Source organism: Schistocerca americana, chromosome 3 (assembly GCF_021461395.2).
Source record: "Schistocerca americana isolate TAMUIC-IGC-003095 chromosome 3, iqSchAmer2.1, whole genome shotgun sequence".
Lineage (NCBI taxonomy): Eukaryota > Metazoa > Arthropoda > Insecta > Orthoptera > Acrididae > Schistocerca > Schistocerca americana.
Window position 1 is genome coordinate 195563950 of NC_060121.1, and position 8866 is coordinate 195572815.

Here is an 8866-nt window from a genome sequence, read left to right on the forward strand (position 1 = left end):
ACAGATAGGGTCAGTCTGCTTATCATTGCAAATGAAATTGTTTTTAAATCTAAACTTGATTTGCTCATTAGACAGGGCGTTCCCAGGTTAGTGTAGGCCGATATTCATTTCAGTTCTATATATCAACAGGTACAGTAAAAGAGAAGAATAAACAGTAGTCCCGCAGCGACTCAGTAGCGATACCTGCTAGGCGGCAGCAGTCAGCGTAGGCCGGCTCACTGCTGTCACTGCTTGAGTAACGGTGATCCCTCGTGTCTTACTGTCCCTGTTAATACATATCCATAAAACAGGTGTCGCACTAGATTAATCTGGAGCTGCACTATCGAATGGGCAAGTACAATTCGCCTTTAAAATATTTTAGTTTATAAAAGGACGTAAAGCGACGCTTTCCGTCGATGCTAGCTATCGTATGAAGGACGTAATGAGCATTATTTATTTTGGTTGACTGCAGCTAAACAACACAAGAACGAAATTGGAAATAACTGCTTACACTCGAGAGAAAATACGCATGACGATTCTTGGGAGGGACACCCTGTATAAACGATTTAGGAAGCAATTAGAGCAACCCCCATATATTAGTTGTAGAAGATGCTTTCATTTAATGTCTATTAATTTTGTAAGACCACAGTGAATTTTACAGTGATGTACGTAACATAACGGCATGGTGCGAATAGTGGCAACTGAACCTAAACAACGGCTAGTATGAGGGCTACCAACGAGTGGCTGTTAAATTTAGAGTACACGCTAAATAAATTTAAAGACTACAGAGCAGGTTACACACCAAAGAATTAGAATTACAAAAACAACTTACAATGGAACAATCACATAGAAAATATTGTAGAGAAGGCGAACCAAAGATAGCACATCATAAACAGAACTCGTAGAAGAAACAATAAAATTAATATACTAAAGAGACGCCCACCACTACGCTTTCCCGTCCTCTTCAGGAATACTGCTGCGCAGTGTTCGAGGGTTATTCGGAAGGTAAGGAACGATCGGTCGCGAAATGAAACCACAGTGAAAATCTGATGAAGTTTTGCACAGGTGCGTTGGGCAGTGTCTCTAGTATGTCCGTCTATCGCGTTACGTCGCTCTTTTTAGTTCTGAGCACACAGGGAGCACGTAAAGATACCTAGAGCAATACTGTATCCTGGTGAGAAATTTCGCCCGAAGTTATGCAGCCAGCATTACATAATTGTCATGCAGTTTCTTCTTCAAGACAATTCTCAGCCGCATTCTGCAGGGGCTATGAAAATGCTCTTGCAGCGTTTTCAATTGGAAATGTTGGATTACCCACAAAACAGCCCGTAATGGTCTCCCTTTGAGTTTCATCTCTCCTCACATGAATCGCTGGCTATCAGGACAACATTTAGGCACAGACAACGAGCTGTAGGCCAGCGTAGATAATTGGCGGGAAGCTCTGACGGCTGCCATCTTTAATGAGGGTATTGGAAAGTTAGTACAAAGCTACGACAAATGTCCAAGTCGGATCGGCGGCTATAGAGATAAGTAGCAGGAAGTTGTAGCTAACTGTTGCAAATAAAACAGTTTTGAATTTCACTGTGGTTTCCATTTCGCGACCTATCGTTCCTTACTTTCCGAATAGCCCTCGTACTATAGGTGTCATATAGAATTGACGGACTACATCGTTCAAGGAAGGACAGCTGGTTTTTTATTTCTACATGACAGGGAAGAGTCTCTCAAGTCCATAACAAGCCAAACGGTGTGGTAACGGCGACAGCTTTTTACAAAACTTTCTCCTCTCCGAATACAGAGTTATTTTGTTGACTTCCACATACATCGGCAGGATCGACCATTGTAATAAAATAAGAGAAATCAGAGTTTTCACGAAACGACATAAGTGGTCATTTATCCCCTGTGTTATTCGAGAGTGGAACGGTCGATAAGTAATCAAAAATCTGTCTTATGAAGCGTCTGTCGAATATTTAAGTATGAATAGCAGAGTAATCATGTAGATGTAAATCTGTCTGCTCGTTTGTCGTGTAAGATTAAAATAATGGCATGTACGTAAGATTCATCAAAACAGTTGATATTCTCAATTAGTTGGAAGATGTACTCGTACTACATATTTCGAGCAAAGTCCACAGCGATTTCTCCTCATGGCCTAAATGCACAGCGTGGGTTCCGACTGACGTACGCCAACATCTGTTGTCATAGCGGTCTGCATGACTATGGACAAGACATTGACTGCCATTCACTTTCAATCACAGATGTCTCTCAGCCTAAACCGCTTTCTTTACGCTTCTACAATATGACTTTTTCTCATAACACAAGACTTGCTGTTATTCGTATGGAAATGCCCTGTGGCTAGGGCCTCCAGTCCTGTAGACGGTTCGCCTGGTGCAAGTCTTTACAGTTAACGCCACTTCGGAGACTTGCGTGTCGATGGGGATGAAATGAAGATGATAAGGACAACACAACACCCAGCCCCTGGGTGTAGAAAATCTCCGACCTAGCTGGAAATCGAACCCGGGCCATTGGGTACGACATTCCGTCGTGCTGACCATTCAGCTACCAGGGCGGACGCTGTTTTTTGTGAAGCAACATCAAGGGTCAGACTGGCAGTCGGCTAAGTTATGGACACGGACCCACTTATAGCAAGAGACTGGTTCTATATGAGATCTTGATGGAAGTCATTTAGCTGCGTACGCTATTGCTTCATTCTTAAATAAACGTTTTCTTCCGTATTTTGCCAAGGAGCTTATTTCACCTCCTTCGGCAATATCAAGCAATCTGTTTGTCAAAATGCCATTAAAATTTATAGAAACTTCAAGAAGAAGAGAGAAACAGAAGCATTGGCGGCTGCTGTGAGAAAGCGTAGGAGCACGTGAATGCCCTAACTTTTGGCACTTTGAGTCTCTATTGGTTATTTTTCTTTGACCGCTGTTAAACGTAACATTGGTAAAGTAATCGGAAAAATACGGGCCTTAAATCTTTCGCGCTACGTTGTATTGCTACTCCTCTAAATTCTGTGAAATTTGGCATCAGGGTCGCAGGCACATCTAGGCTGAGCACGTTTTTGGGAGCTTTTGCGCATGCGCAGCGGGGGTGTCATAACTGCCTTATGGGTTAAATAGACATAGATTTGATAAACAACATTCACGGTACGTGGTATGCACAGGTAGAGCCTACAACTACAAGTTTACGATGTTTACATCAATGCCACTACACGGTAGCACACTGCATCAGAAGTTTATCTCCATTCGCTAAGCAGTTGGCATAAATCCTGTTAGATGTTAGCACACTCCTCACATGTGCTTATTAACTCACTATATAGTAAAATTAGATAGAACGTCATTAGTACGTAATTGTTATTAATATTATTATTCTTATTATTGGCAGTAGCTGCAGTTGAGTAAATTTGAATAATGAAAACCCTTTTACAACAGGTGCTATTTTAAACTTTCAAGTCCATTCGGATCAAAACATTATTGTGAACATCCCAAATGCATACTCACGAGTCGCCACTAAATAGAACTCCAAATATAAAAATATAAGTAAAAAATTACGTGCCTCCGCTACTGAAATCACTATAAAAATTATTATGTGTGTAGCATGGATGTTAGATGAGCAAGACGTAATGATGCCATTAATTAAGAATTTCGTACAACCATAGTATGTAAGGGCATGAAACAGTTCTGTCACTTTGCTCACATACAACACCTTAAAATACGTCAGTGCCGTGAGATAAGAGCGAGCGTGACTGCCCAGCCTTTGGTTCAGGTTCGATCCGCACTACCGTTCCATGTCCAATTTTTTTCATACCTCTCTTTTTTGATTTTAGGAAACCAAACGAATAACACTTTTGGCTACGACGTCGCCGGCGGGCCGCTTGATATATTGAGCAACGTCCTGATTGGTTAACTTCCATACTCATTAACTTGGAAACGCCACAATGTGTTGAAATGTTTCCTTATGCATTATTTCTCAGCACAACGTACCCTGCAGCATTTTTGCAATATTTACTGACCATCCCCTGTAGGATCTACATACGTTTTCTGAGGGCCTGGATAGTGACGAATTTTCAATACCAAAGTAAGTAATAAGGCCAGGACCATCGCAACAGTATCTCGTATTTGTTTCTGTTGCTTCCGGACACATGGTCTGCGCGTCTTCACTCTCTACTACCTAAAAGATTTCCAACGAGCTGCAGCAGACTGTACTTACCTGGACTTTCGTATTAGATCGAATAAAACAGAGAGGACTTTACATCATAATGTAACACTGATAATTCAAAATTGTCACAAAGGGAAACTATGGCTGATGATAAAGGGGTGTATAGGTCAGCTTTGTCTGTTGTATTACACATGTTTTTCGGACTTAACGAACTGTTATTGGGGTCAATTCCGTGGGTACTTTTTCCGAGGAGTGGTGTGGTCGCTTTACCAGATCGGACGCCATGTCGGCACTAGCGGTTCACCATAAAACTACCGAAGTGAAAGAACTAACAAGGAACTTCATTAGCAGGCCTAAATACTTTGTTTAAACATTGCTATTGTAAAAAAATTATTACTGACCATACAGGTAAGCTAATAAGAATGATATAAATGACTTACATCAGACAGCTAAAATGAAGACAGGTTTAACCTCAAAATAATGGAACAAGCTTCTTCCCTCGGAACACTAAGAACAATGACGGTGTAAATCAGAAATAGAGTGACCACATCTGAGCAGGTAGCAGCTCTGTTCAGTGCAAAAAATATACAATGGCCACTTTACCTACCCTGGCCATTTAACTGCACCTGGCCCTACCGATCTTACTACCAACTGACAACCTACACAATTAGTACATTATACTACTCAGTAACTGTGGTTGTAATACTAGACACGATCACAAATGTTTCCTGAACATTTTAATGTCTTTCTTCTTTTTCTTTAACTCATTGCATTGTAATTGACTTTATGTTATTTAAGTAAATAGCCAATTTAGAACAAAGTTTGTCAAGACATGGGAATCCAAATCCTTTTTACTACGTATAAGGGAAGGAAATAGATAAATTACAGCAAATATTGTAGTATAATACAGTACTGGAAGATATCTCGTCTCGAAACTGCCATTATATATTTATGGTACTCAAGTCCACTTTTTCCAAGCGTTTTACGAGATCGACGGGCGACTGGGTACAAAGCTCCCACGACAGAAAGAATCTTTTCGTATGGACGATATATGTTATCTTGCGAATAAGGATCTTTTGAAAGGTCTAGAGGTTATTCGAACCACCTCCCTTTTTCTGATTTTTTTCCAGTAGTTGCCATTGTGTTCGTACGCCGGCCGTAACGATCCCACTCTCAGGCTGCCAACAAAAGGACAAGTACGCTCTGACGCTCCACATTTTCATTGAGACGTTTCTGCTTCACATTACCTCTACCACCACCGAATAACCTACACAATGAAATGCAAAATGCTCCGTGAGTCAGAGGGTTTTAAGTCGACTTGACACGCAGGTGCCAGCAGCACTTGTGAAAGAGTGTTGAGAGGCTTTGTGCCACGGAACGTAACTCGCCCTTGAGTATGGAAATTCCCAACTGCAGATGGAAGAAATGCTTCCTGAGACATATATTGTATTTCAGTAGAAAAGTAACTACAGATAGTACATTGTCATGCACACTGAAAAGATGAATATGTTAAATTGTGTAAATGGAAATAAATTATCGCTGCAACATAGCTGTGAATACGACTATCCAGCGAAATGCTAGAATTTGCACAAGCCCGAACCTTACTCACCCACTAAGTATGGCTACATATGCTATTGTTACGTCATCTACCGTTCGTCTTTGCTTCTGAGGGTTACAAATTTGAGAACTTTAAAATAAACTCCCAGTTATTGTTATTTATAGGACCCCGACTTCAGAGCAATTCTGCTAGAGAGCCTTCTTGGTTCACTTTATAGGAATTACCAAAAATTAGCTGTATGTGGTGACTACGAAATTAATTTTTTATGTAATTGTGCTACAAAAAGGATGTGGGAAGATCTCATTTTTATGATCTGATGCAGACAGTATTTTTTACTACCAGGGTACTGTAGAACAGTAACACAAGCAGAGACAATACTTTTATTGATTCTTCATCACTCGATGGGCATTCTGTTAGAAGATTTTTCTACTCAAACAAATATTATATAACTATTATAAACGATGTAGAAACACTAACACAACGGCAATAGAGAGTTTTATAAACTTCGTTAAGGAGCGGGAGTGGAAAGATACTTATATGGCTGGAAACATGGAAGACAAATATAATGTTTTCCTTAACACATTACTCATGCTCTTTAAAAGTTGCTTTCCATTAGAACCTTCAAAATAGGATACTAGCAGTAAAAGGCAGTGTGGGTGTCTTACTAAGGTGATAAGGATATAAAGTTGAACAAAGTGGGAATTATATCGAAATGTTTGAAGTAGTCACAATTCGGCTAGAGTAGCCAATTACAAACAGTACTGTAAGGTGCTCAAAAATGTTATTAGGAAGGCTAAGAGTATCTGGTACGCAAATAGAATAGATAATTCACAGGATAAAATTAAAACCATATGATCAGTCTTGAAGGAAGTGCTTGGTCGACTGCACAAGTTCGAAGATACACGTTCAATATGTATTAAAATGTTTTTGTTACTAGTATGTCAGATACATGTACTGTATTTAGTTATACTTTCTGAACAAAGCTGGTGAATGAAATAAAAACTATGTTCTCTTCGAAAATATCTTTCCAAGACTGATTTCTGAAATATTCCTGTATGATAATGCAAGGACGAGTTTGAGCCAGTAATTAAATCAGTGAAGACTAAGAACTCTCATGGATATGATGGAGTATCTAGCATAAAACCAAAGTACTGTGCTGCACATGTTAGCCCTGTACTTGACAAAATTTGTAATTTTTGCTTAGGAATGGTCACTTTCCTGAACGATTAAAGTACTCAGTAGTCAAGCCACTACATAAAAAGGGAGAAAGGGATAATTTAGACAGTTTTAGACCATTTCTATGCCATCTGTGTTTCCTAAAGTTCTTGAAAGTACTGTGTGAAAATAGTGTGTGTGTAAGGAAAATTGATCATTTCATTTCACATAATTTGCCGTCAAGTTTATAGTTTGGTTCTAGAACTGGTTTAACGACTGAAAATCCTACATTCTCTTTTCTGGATAGATTACAGAAAAGATTTCGAACACTAGGCATGTTTTTTGACTTAACTAAGGCGTTTGATTGTATTGATCACAAAATATTGCTCCATAAATTGGACCATCACGGAATACGGGTAGTAGTTCACAATTAGTTCACGTCCTAATTTAAGAACAGACAGCAGAAGGTCATTCTTCGCAGTACTGAGAACGGCTATGATGATGGGTCCGAGTGGCAAAAGGTCACTGTCTGCAGTATTGAGAATGGCTGCTATGAGGGGTCTGGTTGGGGCAAAGTAAAATGGGGTATCACTGCTGGTGGCACTCCCGATCCTTATTAATGTAAATAGTATGCCTCAGGTATTACAGCTAATTCTAAAATATTTCTGTTTGCTGGTGAAACTGACTTGTAGGTAAGATATGTTGTGTGCAACGATGGCACTGTTCCAAATAATGCAGTTTAAGACGTAAGTTCTTCGCTTGTAGAAAAAGAAACTAACGCTAAATCACAGTAAGACTCAGATTTTACACTTCCTAACGCATAATTCAACAAAACCTGATGCCTTAATTACATAGAATGGAGATATGATTAGTGAGGCCGAACAGTTGTAATTTCTAGAGGTTCTGATAGATAGTAAACTGTCGTGGAAAGCCCATATTCAGGATCTTGTTCAAAGACTTGACGCTGCAATTTTTTCTGTGAAAACAGTACCTGAAAAGCGGTAGTCTTCCTTGCGTTTTTTCATTCGCTTATGACGTATGGTGTTGTATTTTGTGGAAACTTTCGTATTCTCAAAGCGTAGTTTTGGGTCAGAAACATGCGATTCGAGCAATAAGTGGTGTAAGTTCGAGACCCTCATGTCGACCTCTGTTCTTAAGTGGCCAGTGTTAGAAAACCAAGAACTTAATCCTCTTAATATATGTATATTCTGTAATGTCGTTTCTTGCTAACAGTATCGGCATATGTCCACGAACTAGCAGCTTTCAGTAAGTTAACACCAGGCAAAAATACATTCTGCATTTTGATCATACCTCCTTGACTCTTCTGCAGAAATGTGTGCGGTATTCTGCTGGATCCATTTTCACTAAGGTACAACAAGGCTTCAGAAATCTTATCCGGAATTCACGCGCTTTAACGTGCAAACTTAAGGGTTTCCTCATGGATCACTTCTACTGATCTGTCGAGGAGTCCCTTGAGAATTTAAGCTATTTTCTATGCTATATTGTTGGCTGCGATTGTATAACCTTATATCTTGTCTCCGTTTTTAACATTCATTAATATTCCATTCTATCTACTATTAGTTTTCTGTTAGAATTTTTTGTACTGATACGTTCCACGACCATGGAGATTTACTCATCAAATTTGGCCTACGGAACTAGAGACGTAAAATAAAAAATTCCGGTAAGCCCCTGCAAGACTAAAACAACATGCGCCGATTGTACTCACGCAGTATTCATACAGTTAAAGACCAAATACAACGATGACGGATAACCTACTGTAATAAGTTTAGTATTTCGATCAGGATTCGTTTTCTCGTTGGGAACCACACTATTGAAACTGAGCGAGCAAACAGAGGTTTATATTTGCCATTAAATTAATTTAAATGGTTATTATTCCGTTCCCTAAAAGGAAATAAAAGAAAAGTTTATTTGTAACTTGGTGCATGTACCGCCTCTCCTTTTATTGTTCAGTTCTGTCGTTGGTTTGCAGCTTTAATCTACACATCCCAGTATTAG